Genomic DNA, 13,747 nt, shown 5'->3' with positions numbered 1-13,747 from the left:
GAGGGCCTTGAGTTGGCCCTGCATAGGACCGGTTTGCCTATAACGGTTGAGCTTGATTGCGCGGAGGCTGTGGCGATGATCACAACAAATGTGGAGGATCGTTCGGTGCGTCACACCCTCATTCAGAAGATTAGAGATATAGCGGCTGCCGTTGGAAGAGAGATCTCATTTACTCTTTGTTGTCGTTCACAAAATAAATGTAGTCATGAACTTGCCTCTTATGGGTGAAGGACCCCGGAACTGCTGTGTGGTTCCACTCGGGGATTGAGTCTGTTGTACGTCTTGCCTCGGCTGAGAGGCCATCTTGAGTAATGAGAAATCCCTTTTCACCTGAAAAGAAAAGAAAGAGATACGTCTGTATGGTCTCTGGTGCACATGCGCAGATCAGTCTATTTCTAAAGTTCTGATCCGTGATGCATAGGATACCCGCTGAGGAGGCCACAAATCACAGTAGTCGAGGTAGTTGCCTTGGCATTGCTGCACTTTTTGTCTTTTGACAATAAAACATCTGAAGCAAATCAACTTGTGGATTAAAAAAGAAGGAAATGAGATGATCGTACTGCTACGAACACAGAACGTCCGGTAGAAAACACAAAAGACAAAAAGGTCGTTAACTGCTCCTTGTGTGTGTCCGTCTCGGCTGTCTCGCCCTCGCCATGCACAAATGGAGGTGTCCGGCTATCGCGGACGCTGGTGGCGTGGAGGGTTATTCCTCAAAATTCCAGAAAATTACGATGCAATGCCCTTTTTTGGCGCGGGCGGCGATGGCATGAGCAGGGCGCCGCAGCCCGATGCCCGCAATGGACATTCCTTGTTGGCTTGTTGCATTGACACTCTTTAGCATATCCTATTTGAACTGCAAAAACATCTTAATATTCAATCACATAAGAGATAGTACAATGAAGCAGTGGCTGATGACGAAAAAAAAATTAAAGTGGGGCAGATCTTTGATGCAAAACCAATATAGTGAATACTACACACTAATATTTTCGTAAACATATTTAAACAGAAAAACAACCTAAAACAGAGAGGCGGTGGTGGCTATCCCGGTGAGGCAGAGGCCATGATGCGGCGGTCGCACGCACCTGGGGCGGCGGCGCTGTACACGTCATCGCGTGGAAGCAGTAGCCGTGCGACGGGATAGGAGAGTGACATCGTGCATTGCGTCCGCTAGCTCGCCATCGATCGTCGTCCGCTACCTAGGGTTCGTGTCGTGGCGTGCGTCACTATAACCGGGAGCCTGGGGTTAGCTCTGTGCATATATTAGGGCTGGCTTGATCGATTTGTCATGTCTGGCGACTGGAGTGAGTCACGTTGCTGGCTCGTGTGAAGTTACGAACCAGCAACCGATCCTCCTATTATTCCTCAAAAAGAAAAATCGGTGAAACTCTAGCCAGTCATGTCGCAATGTGTACACATAGGTACTAGTAAGCTGCACGTGCAACGCACGTCTCTGCAGTGGCGTGTTGGTGCGACGACTTCAAAAGTGAATTGTGCAAGGCTTGTTTAAGCAGTACATGTCGGGGCGGCAACCCTGAGAGCTTTGCAAGTTCGACGACGTGGACCTTGTGTTTTGTAGGTTGCAACCATTGCAGGCATGTGGAATGATTCTTTTCTACACCGCGGGAGAGTGCCTAATGACTTCTTTCCCGCAATGATGGAAAAACGGCCTGTTCGATAGAGCGAGTCCCCCAGCTAGTGTGTGTTTGGTTGGCTTTTGTTGTGGCATTGCTATCAAGAGTGGGCTCAGCCCTGTGTATTTACAGTGTTCTAGACTGGGCTTGGCCCTTTTGTTTTGGTTTTCTCATTTTTTTTCATGATTAACTGGACAATCTTTTGCTTAATGAATGAAACGACAAAGCTTTTTTGCTTTGTGTTTGAATTTATTTTTACTCAACTAAAATTCAAATAGATATAATATGTTTTTTAAGTAAAGAAGGCATGGTAAACACAAAGGATAACACTCATGTCTGCTTTGAAAATGCACACAACATAGAATCAAATTTAAGAAGGCTGAGAACCTCAAATCGCTTTGATCGCTCATAGGTAGCTCAATTATACTGTTTTTTAATTTGAATAGGTAATGTGTCTGCGTTGCCATGGTAGCAAAAAAAAAATATGAAATAACATTTGATCAAAAGATTCTTTTGTTTTACAAACGGGTTCTATATCACTGAAACTGGCGTATGCCTTTTTTCTTACTCTTGATGAGTCGCCCATCCATGCTTTTAGCGCCACATTCAATCCACCATGCATACATTGGCATCATGCCACCAATCCACGAAGACAACACGTACAGACTCACCTTCTTTTGGCTAGAAGATGCTTTGTTCTCGATGCGCCCTCCTTGCCATATCTATCTTCTAGTGAGCAAATCAAGGTCTTATTATTGAAGAAGCCACATGTGCTTGTGCAGACCTGCACCAAGAGACAATGACGGTGATGATTAGGCTGGGAACTTGGGAAGACAACGACGTACAATTGATGGGGTTGCCGATTGTGAAGCTTCAGCCCACAGTGGCTGCTCTTTTTCATAAAAGACGTGACCAATAATAGCTGGAGCGAGGAAAAATAGGAGGACAATGGCTACCGGATCAACTCGGAGATATGATGATAGAGATGCATTGGCAAAGCAGAAACTACATGCAATTGAATTTATGCAAAAAGCAACACCAAGCAGCAGTAGCATGTTATCAAGATTTCTTGTGCTGACACAAGTGTGACTAACACTGTAAGAAGGTTTGGATATTCTTGGGTTCAGATTTCAGAAACTTAAACGGTATATAATTCCATCACTACTTCATGATGCTCTCTAATCATTCTTTGACTGTACCTATCTGTTATAAAATGCAAGAACTACGACTCTCTTACTATTATTAAGTACATACCTTGATACTCCCTGGTTCTCAGCGAAGCCATTGTCCAATCTAATTGACCCCTCTCAAGAGAGAATTGACATGCTGGACAGAAATGACCTTTGTATGTCACTATCGCTACACTGCATTATGCTCGACAGAAAATCTAAAATATAAGGATTATACCATTTTGTCTCGCTGAGATGGCTTCCCGGGGAAACATCTGCCATTTCTTTTTATTGCAACATTAGAGCCCCTCAATTTACCAAGATATACAGTTACAAAAGTTTCAGAACTGGGTTCTTGGAGCTCATCATTCTTGATAATCTGAAACATGAACATGTAGTTGGTAAAAGAACACCAATTCGTATTAAAGATGTGCATGATCAAAAGTATAAGAGTCCCTGATTGTGGTGATCATTGACAAACAATCATGCTAATTGAAACACTTCTGATCTCAACCAAACTGAAATGAATAATTAGAGGAAAAGAAGGAGCAAATTTTGGCCCTGAATCCGCAGTCAAAGAAACCAGATATAATATAAGAGTATAATCTAAGAGAAGAAACAGAAGATGGCATCAGCAGTCAAATGAACCTTTGGGGATCAGAGGTCAAAAGTACATAACGTGCCGATCAGCAGTCAAACGATTTTTTATTTTTAAGTTAAATCTGTTAATCATGCCGATCATTTATAGGTGTAATGGCTTGCCCACAGGCACATGGTAAACCGATCATGTACCTGGTAAAAGTATGTATTCACATAACTTGGGCATCGTTCATGTAGCACAACGCTGTACCTGGAACATGATCAGTGCATCGCTTTTGGCCTTTTGCAGCATTAACGTGTGCACGGAACATGAACAAGCTGGCATGTGCCTTGCACAATTCATCTGACCGTCGTCACAAACAGAGTGCATCTAGCCTGTCTGCTACTTACCTTGCACTCGCCTGCAAACTTACATACCTGTCACCAACACATGCGATATTAATTAGAAACATAACCTGATGCTCCAGCTCCATGACTGTGTAGCACGACCTGATTTTGACCATTATGTAAGAAAGGATCAGGGACAATTCTAGTACACAAATCAAAAGTCCCCATTTTCTCTTCTTTTCAAAGAGAGGTAACACAGATCAATCTTCAGTCTAGGAGAACAATCCCCAAATCAGCGACAAAATCGACGACCCAATCAGAGGATCACAGCAACAAAGAACGCTGAGAATACATGTAATCCTGTTGTAGAAAGTACTCTGTACAGAAACATTGCCATGCCAGCGCCTAAACGTCTATGCTGGTAAATTTTTGGTTAGAGAATACGAAATTGGTTTGTGCTTGGTCTCTGAGTATAGATGACCGTTTTAGTGTTGAAATTTAGATCTTGGTTACTGGTTTACAGTTTGCTGTCAATTTCTTCTGTGTTCACACCTTGCGCTTTTTTTAGAGATTTGATCTGGATAAGTGAGGGCCTCGGGACACTAATGAAACAATAACAATACCTAATATCCGGTGGATTGTCTTGTGTAGGAATAATGAATATGATTAACCCATTTCTAGAATCTGCAGCCTCACTAAAAACTCTGAATCACATTGGCATGTGCATCAAGTTTCAGGGAAACATGATGAGGTAAATAGAGAAACTTGTATGTGGGTGTTGATTGCTGGTCATATTAAGGATAACTTTCATGAATATTTGATGGCAGTTACACATACAACATTATTGTTCTATCATAGCCTAAATTGGATTGATTTCTGATGTTAGAACTACCCTTTAATAACAACCCACACCTTCGCTACGGAAAACATATACTGTATTTGTTACCTCCAATCGGTCCTCGATCTGACCCTGTGATTTTGTTATTGTTTATGAATTGTCAACAATTCCTATTGTACAGTGAGTCATGCATGAACAAAATCCCATGTGCAGAACCCTAATGTATAGGATTGAGAACCGTAAGGCATGAACAAAATCCCCTGTACAGTTCAGCAATAGGAAATCCCCTGAACAAAATCCTCTGCCCTTTGGTTGGAAGTGCAAAAGAAACTCAGTTTGGTATGTTGCAGATTGGTATGTCACACACTATGGCAATACTTTTACTCAGTTTCGTCAGTTATCAAATCTTACTTGAAAGAACACCTAAATTTATACTCCTTCATCTTCTTCATGCAAGGCATATTTTGATTGCTCAAATCCAAGTACTGACTAATAGTACAGTGGGTTTCATTGAACACAGCGGTGAACATTTTCATGCCCCGGTGATCTGATACTTCTATCTCTGCTACGGTTTTACTGTGATTCAAATAGGACCTGGAGGCATTAGGCATTACCAAAAAAAGTCAGAGAATTGCCATAATTTACAACAGGCTTTTAGTTTCTGAAACTCTATTGCATTAAGTGGATTCCAAAAAAGAAACAAAGAAGAGTTTACTAACTTTGAGTTGTAGATGAAGAGTGCAGACCAAAGTGTAGTTGTCATGCACGTAGTATTAAGTTCACTTGTCAGGGATTGCCAGCCAGGTAACGATTATCAAATCAACTGATCTCCAATTTCATAAGTTAGTTCGGCGAGGCATCGATCCACCCAAATTTAACAGAAGTTAAAAGCCTGAAAACAAAAAAATATTTTAGAGTCGTGAAACAAGTGAATCTTCTAACCATACAAGTAAATCTTAAATTATGCTACACACTTGGTTTTGACACCATAAACAAAGTTTCAGACAGCTACATGGAATATACAATTGTTACAAATAATATCAGTATTAGCTTACTTATAATTACTACTGTAGCCTTGACAACCCATAGCTCATAGATGAATCCATTGGTGGCACTCTACTACCATTGATGAATCCATTAGGAGCGTGCCTGCTGAATCAGCACATCTTGCCATGATCGTCCAGTTCTCTGCTAACATAGATTCCAATGCTTGTAGTAGGTTGAGTTCTTCCTAGAGGCATCTTGCAAAAAGAAACTTACTTGCGACGGAGGCGGAGGGGCGGCGTGACGGAGGCCAAGCTGCGGCTCCAGAGGCGGCGAAGGGCGCGGTGGGGTGGCTCCGGCGGCTGGGGAGGCAGCGACCCGCTGCGGGGTGGCTCCCGCGGCTGGGGAGGCGGCGACACGCGGCGCCGCGAGAGGCGGCGAAGGGCGCGACGGGGCGGCTCCCGCGGGTGGGGAGGCGGCGACACGAGGCGCCGCGGCTCCCGCGACTGGGGAGGCGGCGACACGAGGCGCCGCGGGAGGCGGCGAAGGGCGCGACGGGGCGGCTCCCGCGGGTGGGGAGGCGGCGACCCGCGGCGGCTCCCGTGGATCCGGCGGCGTGAGGCGACAGTGAAGGGTGCGGCTTCCCGTGGCTCGGCGCGAGCCTGCGGCGATGGGCGCGGTTGCGGGAGGCGAACGGCGCGGGAGGAGGAGGAGGTCGTGCGGGAGGAGAAGGAGGAGGTCGTGCGAGCGAACGGTTCTTTTTTTTTTTACTGGGGCCAGATTAGCGATCGATCTATTATGGCTTATTGTGTGGTTGGTAGCGTTAAACACAGAAGGATTAAGAACCGTTAGATCTTGATGATGGATGGGTGTGATTGCTTGGATCTGCCCTTCTCTTCCTTTTATAGTAGTAGTAGATAGTAGATAGTAGATATAGAAAATTTTGTACTCCACCGTCCTCCCTTTCCCGAAGGGGTCCTCCGTCAGTGACTGCAATGTACTTAGAGAAGTTGTTAGACAAGTAAATCGGTTTTGCTTTTCCGCAAAAATAAAATAAATTCGGTTTTGCTAAAGCAACAATGCTTATTTATAGGTGGTAGACACTTTGGGCATCCATGATATGAAAACAAGCACTTATGATTGAGAAAACACATGTCCAGGAAATAAAATGCAAGATTATGGACCCTTTTTTTAACATCAGTACAGACACAAGCGCTCGTATACACGCGCATACACTCATCCCTATGAACGCATACACGCACACCCTACTCCTTTGAGCACCTCCAAAAGACTGAGCCGATATATCATCTTGAAATTTACGAAGTCACCGTAGGCACTTCGTCGTCGACGGGAACGTCTCCTCCCATTGAATGCGCATCGTCGGAAATCCTGAAATAAATTCAGAAATAAATGCAAGCACCAGAATTTGAACCCTGGTGGGCTGGAGATACCACAGTCCCTCTAACCATTCAACCACAGGTTGGTTCATTATGGACATTTTTTGGTTTGCATGCCCAAGAAATAAAGTGACGGATTATGGACCTTTTTTGGTTTGCATGGTTAAAAATAAGTAATCTTGACTCGAGATGTCATGACATCATATTAAACCATATATGAATCGAAAACACGTGACTATGTAGTAGAAGCTATTTGGTTGCCCCACATGAAAAACATGTAAACTCTTCTATAGCATTAGATGCATGACATAGTTTTGTCATACTCCTTCCGTTCCAAATGACTCGTCGTGGTTTTAGTTCAAAACCACGACGAGTAATTTGGAACGGAGGGAGTACATACAAAGGTCAGATCACGTAAGGTTAGACTCGATGGGGCGTTTCATTGGAATTGCATGCAAAAAAAACTATAGTGGTTTCAAATCTTACAAAGCAAACAAACTCTATAGGAAAATCTCCTAGGGAATTGAGTTCTCCAAAATCCTACATAATTTCATACTCCCCTCGTAACTTAATATAAGACGTCTTTTGACACTACATATTAAGTTACAGAGGGAATACTTCTTTCTTGGTCTGCAAGTGACTGAGAGTTGGCTTGACTCTACTCCTTGTTTCTTGGTTTCATCGGGCCTCCTGGCCGATGACTCTAGGTCTAGGAGATTGTACTAGGTTTGTTGAATATAAGGGCATCTCCAAGACCGACACCTAAACCATCCGTATATGTCCGGATGCAGCTGGCTGGGCCCTACAAGCCATTCAATGCCAACCTCCATCAGTCCACGGAGCGTTCCGGACCGTAGTTTTCCCACAAACCTAAACCTAATGAGGGGGGCTTTGCGGGAGTCCAGACACGAGCCACATAGGACTCCGACATCCCCGGCCCCCCAAAACTGAGGTGGAGCATGTGCTTTTGTAGCTGGCCGCACTATTTTCATGGTAAAATCCCCACTCTCCTCTTCCATCATGCCGCTCTCCACTCAGTTTCCACCCGTTTTCGCTGCCGCCGACGCATGGACTCGTAGGAGAAGCTGCTCGAGACGGCGCTGGCGGAGGATCCGACAAAGCGAAGTCAAAGGCTGCGTCGCTCAAGAAGTAGAAGCGGCGTCGGAGCCGGAGGTGGAGGCGGCGATCGTGGTGGCCGTGGTGGAGGTGACGGACGCAGGGTCCCACTTTCGTCGCCGACCATGCAGATGCCGCTATGGCTAGAGCATTACAAGGCTCCGTACTACTACACCTCCAAGCAGCTCGGAGAGCAGTCCCCCGCATCCGCCGGCGGGCAAGTACCCTTCATCGTCGACCTTGACGCCGTTGCTTTTCTCAGAGTGTTCATTGCCGCTGCTTATCCAGGGGCAGACGTGGGCTTGGAGCAGTTGGGTGCCCACACACTATTTGTTGGTATGCCTAAAGCAGGCGATCCGGTGTACGACAACGCGGACAAGGAGATGTTTGAGTTCATCCATGACAAAGGCGGCGGAGGAGGATTGTACGAAGACAGGCAGGTGGATGACTTGGAGCCCACCTAATCCGACTTGTACACCCAGCTGGGCTCGCAGCAGGGCTAAACCCGGTCCGGCATGTACACCCAGTCGGGCTCGCAGCAGGGCTAAAACCAATCAGGCACATACACCCAGCCGAGCACGCATCAGGTCTACACCCAATCCGGTACGTACATCCAGCCAGGCACGGACGCACAACAACAAGATTGGCCAGATAGTAGGAGGACGATGGCGATGACAATGACCCGAATGACTTTGGGGTCGATCCAAGGAAAAGGGGTAGGGAAGAAAGCTTCAACACGTGGAATGACGAGTTGTTGTGCGATGCATGGTTGGCCACTAACCTTGATCCGATCCATGGCACAGAGCACAAAGGTGGAGATGTTTTATAGACCAATTGTGTCCGACTATGCATTGTTTTGTAGTTCAATTGGGCGGATATGAATTTGAAAGTGCAACAAATCCCCGGGTGGTTTTGATAATTCATAACATATAGCTCATTGAACTAATATCCATTCAAGATAAATATTTCAGTAAGTTCAATGAATGGCATGGCATGGACTAGAGATGTGGACCCCTCAAAATGCTAAGGACACATATTGACAAAATCTCAAGACTCTTCATGTTTGTTTTAATGATCCAAGATCACGTTGAGTACGTAGGAAAGCCAATACTATTAAAAGGGGACGAGATGTTGCTTAAAGACTTGCTTGCTCAAATGCTTAGTGATATTTCTCCATTTGAGAGAGAGCCATCAGAACGTGTCTACACTTTCACCATACATTTTCTAAGAGAGAACCACCTACTCATGTGTTGAGATCAAGATACTCCAATCCTACCACAAGAATATTGATTTCTAGCCTTTCCCAAGTTGCTTTCCACTCAAATCATTTTTCCATCGTAGCCAAATCTGCGAGAGAGAGTTGAGTGTTGGGGAGACTATCATTTGAAGCACAAGAGCAATGAGTTCATCATCAACACACCATCTATTGCCTTTTGGAGAGTGGTGTCTCCTAGATTGGTTAGATGTCGCTTGGGAGCCTCCATCAAGATATGGAGTTGAACCAAGAAGTTTGTAAGGGCAAGGAGATCGCCTACTTCATGAAGATCTACCCGAGTGAGGCAAGTCCCTCGTGGGCGATGGCCATGGTGGGATAGACAAGGTTGCTTCTTCATGGACCCTTCGTGGGTGGAGCTCTCCGTGGACTCGCACAACCGTTATCCTTCATAGGTTGAAGTCTCCATCAACGTGGACGTACGATGGCATCACCTATCCGAACCACGCCAAAAATCTTTGTGTCTCCATTGCATTTGCTTTCTCCAAACCCTTCCCTTTACCTTCATATGCAATGTTTTACTTTTCGCCGCTACACTCTTAGAATTGCATGTGTAGGTTGATTGCTTGACTTGTGCTAATTGCTAAAATCATCCCACAACTAAAATTTGGGAAAATGATAGATTTTTATTTGGTCAAGTAGTCTAATCATCCCTCCCCCCTCTAAACATACTTTCGGTCTTACAGAATTGTTGCCAATGTATTATTGTAGCCTTCTCGTGCGTGTAGTGCGTTCTTGAAGTTGGAGAAGAAAAACTTCACCGTCATGCATTGTTGGTTAAAGTTGAATTGACAACCCAAATGGAATCTATACATTGCCAAGACCGTCACCCATGGTAGCGAGAAAGAAACCAGTGATGCAACTGGCCCAACAAAAGAACCGCTAAGAAGGTTAGAAGATGGTTCCGAGGAAAGAACTGAAAAGAGGAGAGGATGAAGCGAGAAGAGACATCAGCCTGATACGCCTCCAACGTATCTATAATTTTTTTGTTCCATGTTATTATATTATTCATCTTGGATGTTTTATATGCATCAGCATTATTATGCTATTTTATATCATTTTTTAGGACTAACCTATTAACCTAGTGCTCAGTGCCAGTTGCTGTTTTTTCTTCATGTTTTCGTCTTTTATAGAAAATCAATACCAAACGGAACGAAACTTCTCGACGATTTTCTTGGCAAGAAGACACTGATACATCTCCAACATATCTATAATTTTTGATTGTTCCATGCTGTTATATTATCATTCTTGAATGTTTTGCAATCATTTTATAGCAACTTATATCATTTTTTGGGACTAACCTATTGACATAGTGCCCAGTGCCAGTTGTTGTTTTTTTGCTTGTTTTTTACATCGCAGAAAATCAATACCAAACGAAGTCCAAACACAACGAAACTTTTTGGAGATTTTTTTGACCAGAAGACATCTAGTGGGCCAAACAAGTGCCAGAGGAGAGCCCCAAGAGGGGCACAACCCACCAGGGCGCGCCTGGAAGCCCACCTCGGTGGCCTCCCGCACCACCTCTTCGTCATATAACTTCCCAAATATTCCAAAAACCCTAGGGAAGTCAATAGATCAGAAGTTCCGCCACCGCAAGCCTCTGTAGCCATGAAAAACCAATATAGACCCCATTTCTGCACCCTACCGGAGGGGGAAATCATCACCAGTGGCCATATTTATCATCCCGGCGGCCACCATGATGAGGAGGGAGTAGTCCACCCTTGGGGCTGAGGGTTTGTATCAGTAGCTATGTGTTTAATCTCTCTCTCCCTCTCTCTCTCTCTCTCGTGTTCTTGAGATGTCACGATCTTGATGTATCAGGGGCTTTGTTAATATAGTCGGATCATATGGTGCTTTCCCCTCTCTATCTTGTTATGAATTGAGTTTTCCCTTTGAGATTTCATTTTATCGGATTGAATACTTTTATGGATTTGAGAACACTTGATGTATGTCTTGCTATGAATACCCGTGGTGAGAATGGGGTATCATATTGATTCACTTGATATGTGTTTTGGCACTCAACTCGCGGATTCCCGAGGTGACATTAGGGTAATCTATGCACAGGGGTTGATGCACATTCTCGTTTTTGTTTCTCTAGTAGAAATCTTGGGGCACTCTTTGAGGTTCTTTCTGTTGGATTGAGTATTATGAATCTGAAATTGTTTGATGCATATCGTATAACTAACTCACGGATACTCGCGGTGACATTGGAGTATCTAGGTGACATTAGAGTTGGTTAATGTGTATCATATTGTGTTATTTTAGTATGAACTCTTGATTAGACCGATCGGAAAGAATAGTTTGGTATTATTTTAGTATGAACTCTATGATAGATTGATCGGAAAGAATAGCTTTGAGGTGTTTTCGTACCCTACAAATAACTTCTTATGTTCTCCGCTAGATAAGAACTTTGGAGTGATTCTTCATCGCATGTTGAGGGATGGTTATATGATCCAATTATATTAGCATTGTGAAGAGATTGCACTGGCGAAAGTAAGGACCCTAGGCCTCATTTTTCAAGCATTGCAATACCATTTGTGCTCACGTTTGTTACTTGCTACCTTGCCGTTTTTTATTATTCCTATTACAAAAATCAATATCTACTATCATTACCTCTTCGCCGAACTAGTGCACCTATACAATTTTATCATTGTATTTGGTGTATTGGGGACACAAGAGACTGTCGGCGTCCTGGGAACGGGGGTCCCCATATTTGCCTGCATGCGGCCCGCGGCGTGGCTAAGCCAGCAGGCCGTACGTCCCATCATCACCAACGAAGCATCCAAGACCCTCGCGAGGGTCCAAGCCTCGCGAGGCGGACGACACAAGACCTCCTCGGGAGTAGCCTAGCTAGACAGGCTCGCAAGGAGCCGAGATATCAAGGCGGGGCAAACCTCACGAGACCCTCATGACGTGAGCCATGACGCACGGCACCAGGCGGGCGCCAGCGCGCGCAACGTCCTTGTTTCCTCTTTGGTGCTAAGGAGGCCAGCGCAGGCGAAGAGTACCGAGGCATCAGACAAAGGTTGCTATATTGGTGCAACGAGACCAAGACCAGGAGGACGGCAAGATGGAGGTCATCATGGAGCCCAAGATGGCGTCACCACCAGACCTTTAGCAGGCGAAGACCACTTTTATCAGGATAGCTCGTACTAGCTGTCCCCCTTCGAATTAGCCCACCATTGTTGGCTCCCTTCCTGCTCGATATTTGGGAAGAGGACCAAGGCCAGTATAAATAGGACTAGCCACCACCTTAGAGAGGGGACGGATCATTCAGACCACCCACACACACACAAGCTCACCGAGCTCAAGAACACCTCAACCTCAGGAGGCTGTTCTTCCCTTGTAATGTTCATCATCAGCCCTTGAGGCAATCCACCACCACCACACTGGAGTAGGGTATTACACCACAACGGTGGCCCAAACCAGTATAAATCTTGTGTCTTTCTGTGTTGCGAGTTTGTCGAGTTCGTCCGCGAGATCTTACTGAGCTAGGGCGTCGATTGGTGGGAAGGAAAGACTTCGCGCGCACCCCAGTGTTCAAACCTTACGGGTTTGCCGGAACCCCACATCCGACATTTGGCGCGCCAGGTAGGGGTGCGTCGTAGCTTCCCTTCCATCAGTTCGTCGCCCTGTCGTCTCCATGGCGGACGCACGCCGTGCTCGAGCTGAGCGCCGGGCTGCCCTCACCGCCCGCGTCGCTCAGACGGCTCCCGTCGGTGGGCCACATCGCCGTTCTCCGTCCCCCGCCGCCAATGCTGCCACCGGTCCGGCGAGGAACGAGCAGCAGGCGTCTTTGCTGCATCCTTCGGTGCGGCAGGACGACCGCACCGCCACTCCACCGCTGACTCCTACCAGTTCTTCGTCTCACGCGCACCGCGCTCCCATGGAGTCACGGGCCGCGCTCCTCGCAGCGTACGAGCTCCTGCGCTACCGCCCCATCGACGACCTCTATGAGGAGTGGCTCAAACGCGTCGCCGAGCTCGTCCGCGCCGCAGGGGGCTCTCCTGCGCCGTCCAACTCTCTGCCTCACCCTCAACCAACCACGGGCGACGGGGCTCATGGTGCTCCTCCACCACCTCAGCCCCAAGACGTCGCCTTGGCACCAAGGCGCGCGGCTCTGCAGCATGATCCGCCACGCCCGGCGCCCGCGCGCGAAGAGAGAAGCTGCCAAGAAATTCCGTGGCCGCGAGAAGCCGCACCTGCACTCCTCGCGCCACCTTGTCAAGACCGAGTACCACCCGCAGCAGCGCAGCGCGCACCTCGTCAAGACCAAGCTCCACCTCTGAAGTGGGCCCCGGCTACCACGGCTGGCTGCCGCGCCTTCACTCCCGAGCTGCGTAGCGTCGCCTGGCCGGGCAAGTTCAAGCCGGATCTGCCTCCTCGCTACGATGGTACCGCCGACCCCG

General features: G+C 46.5%; 1 long non-coding RNA gene across 10 annotated transcripts; it reads right to left on the bottom strand.

Annotated features, from left to right (window-relative positions):
* Positions 1–1,995: 1,995 nt before the first annotated feature.
* Positions 1,996–6,304, bottom strand: LOC123104902 (uncharacterized). 10 transcript variants are annotated; one of them, XR_006450599.1, is made up of 7 exons: positions 5,624–6,304; positions 5,288–5,460; positions 4,980–5,162; positions 3,654–3,820; positions 3,042–3,182; positions 2,889–2,960; positions 1,996–2,418 (listed from the first exon to the last, which is right to left on the bottom strand). It is a non-coding gene; the product is annotated as an uncharacterized lncRNA (long non-coding RNA). The 10 variants fall into 10 exon arrangements; XR_006450594.1 differs by having other exon boundaries at positions 3,654–5,162; positions 5,624–5,756; positions 5,829–6,304; XR_006450596.1 differs by having other exon boundaries at positions 3,654–5,162; positions 5,624–5,720; positions 5,829–6,304.
* Positions 6,305–13,747: the final 7,443 nt, after the last annotated feature.

The sequence above is a fragment of the Triticum aestivum genome, chromosome 5A (assembly GCF_018294505.1).
Source record: "Triticum aestivum cultivar Chinese Spring chromosome 5A, IWGSC CS RefSeq v2.1, whole genome shotgun sequence".
Classification (NCBI taxonomy): domain Eukaryota; kingdom Viridiplantae; phylum Streptophyta; class Magnoliopsida; order Poales; family Poaceae; genus Triticum; species Triticum aestivum.
Note: the sequence above shows the minus strand (reverse complement) of the source record. Positions and strands in the feature narration are given on the sequence as shown.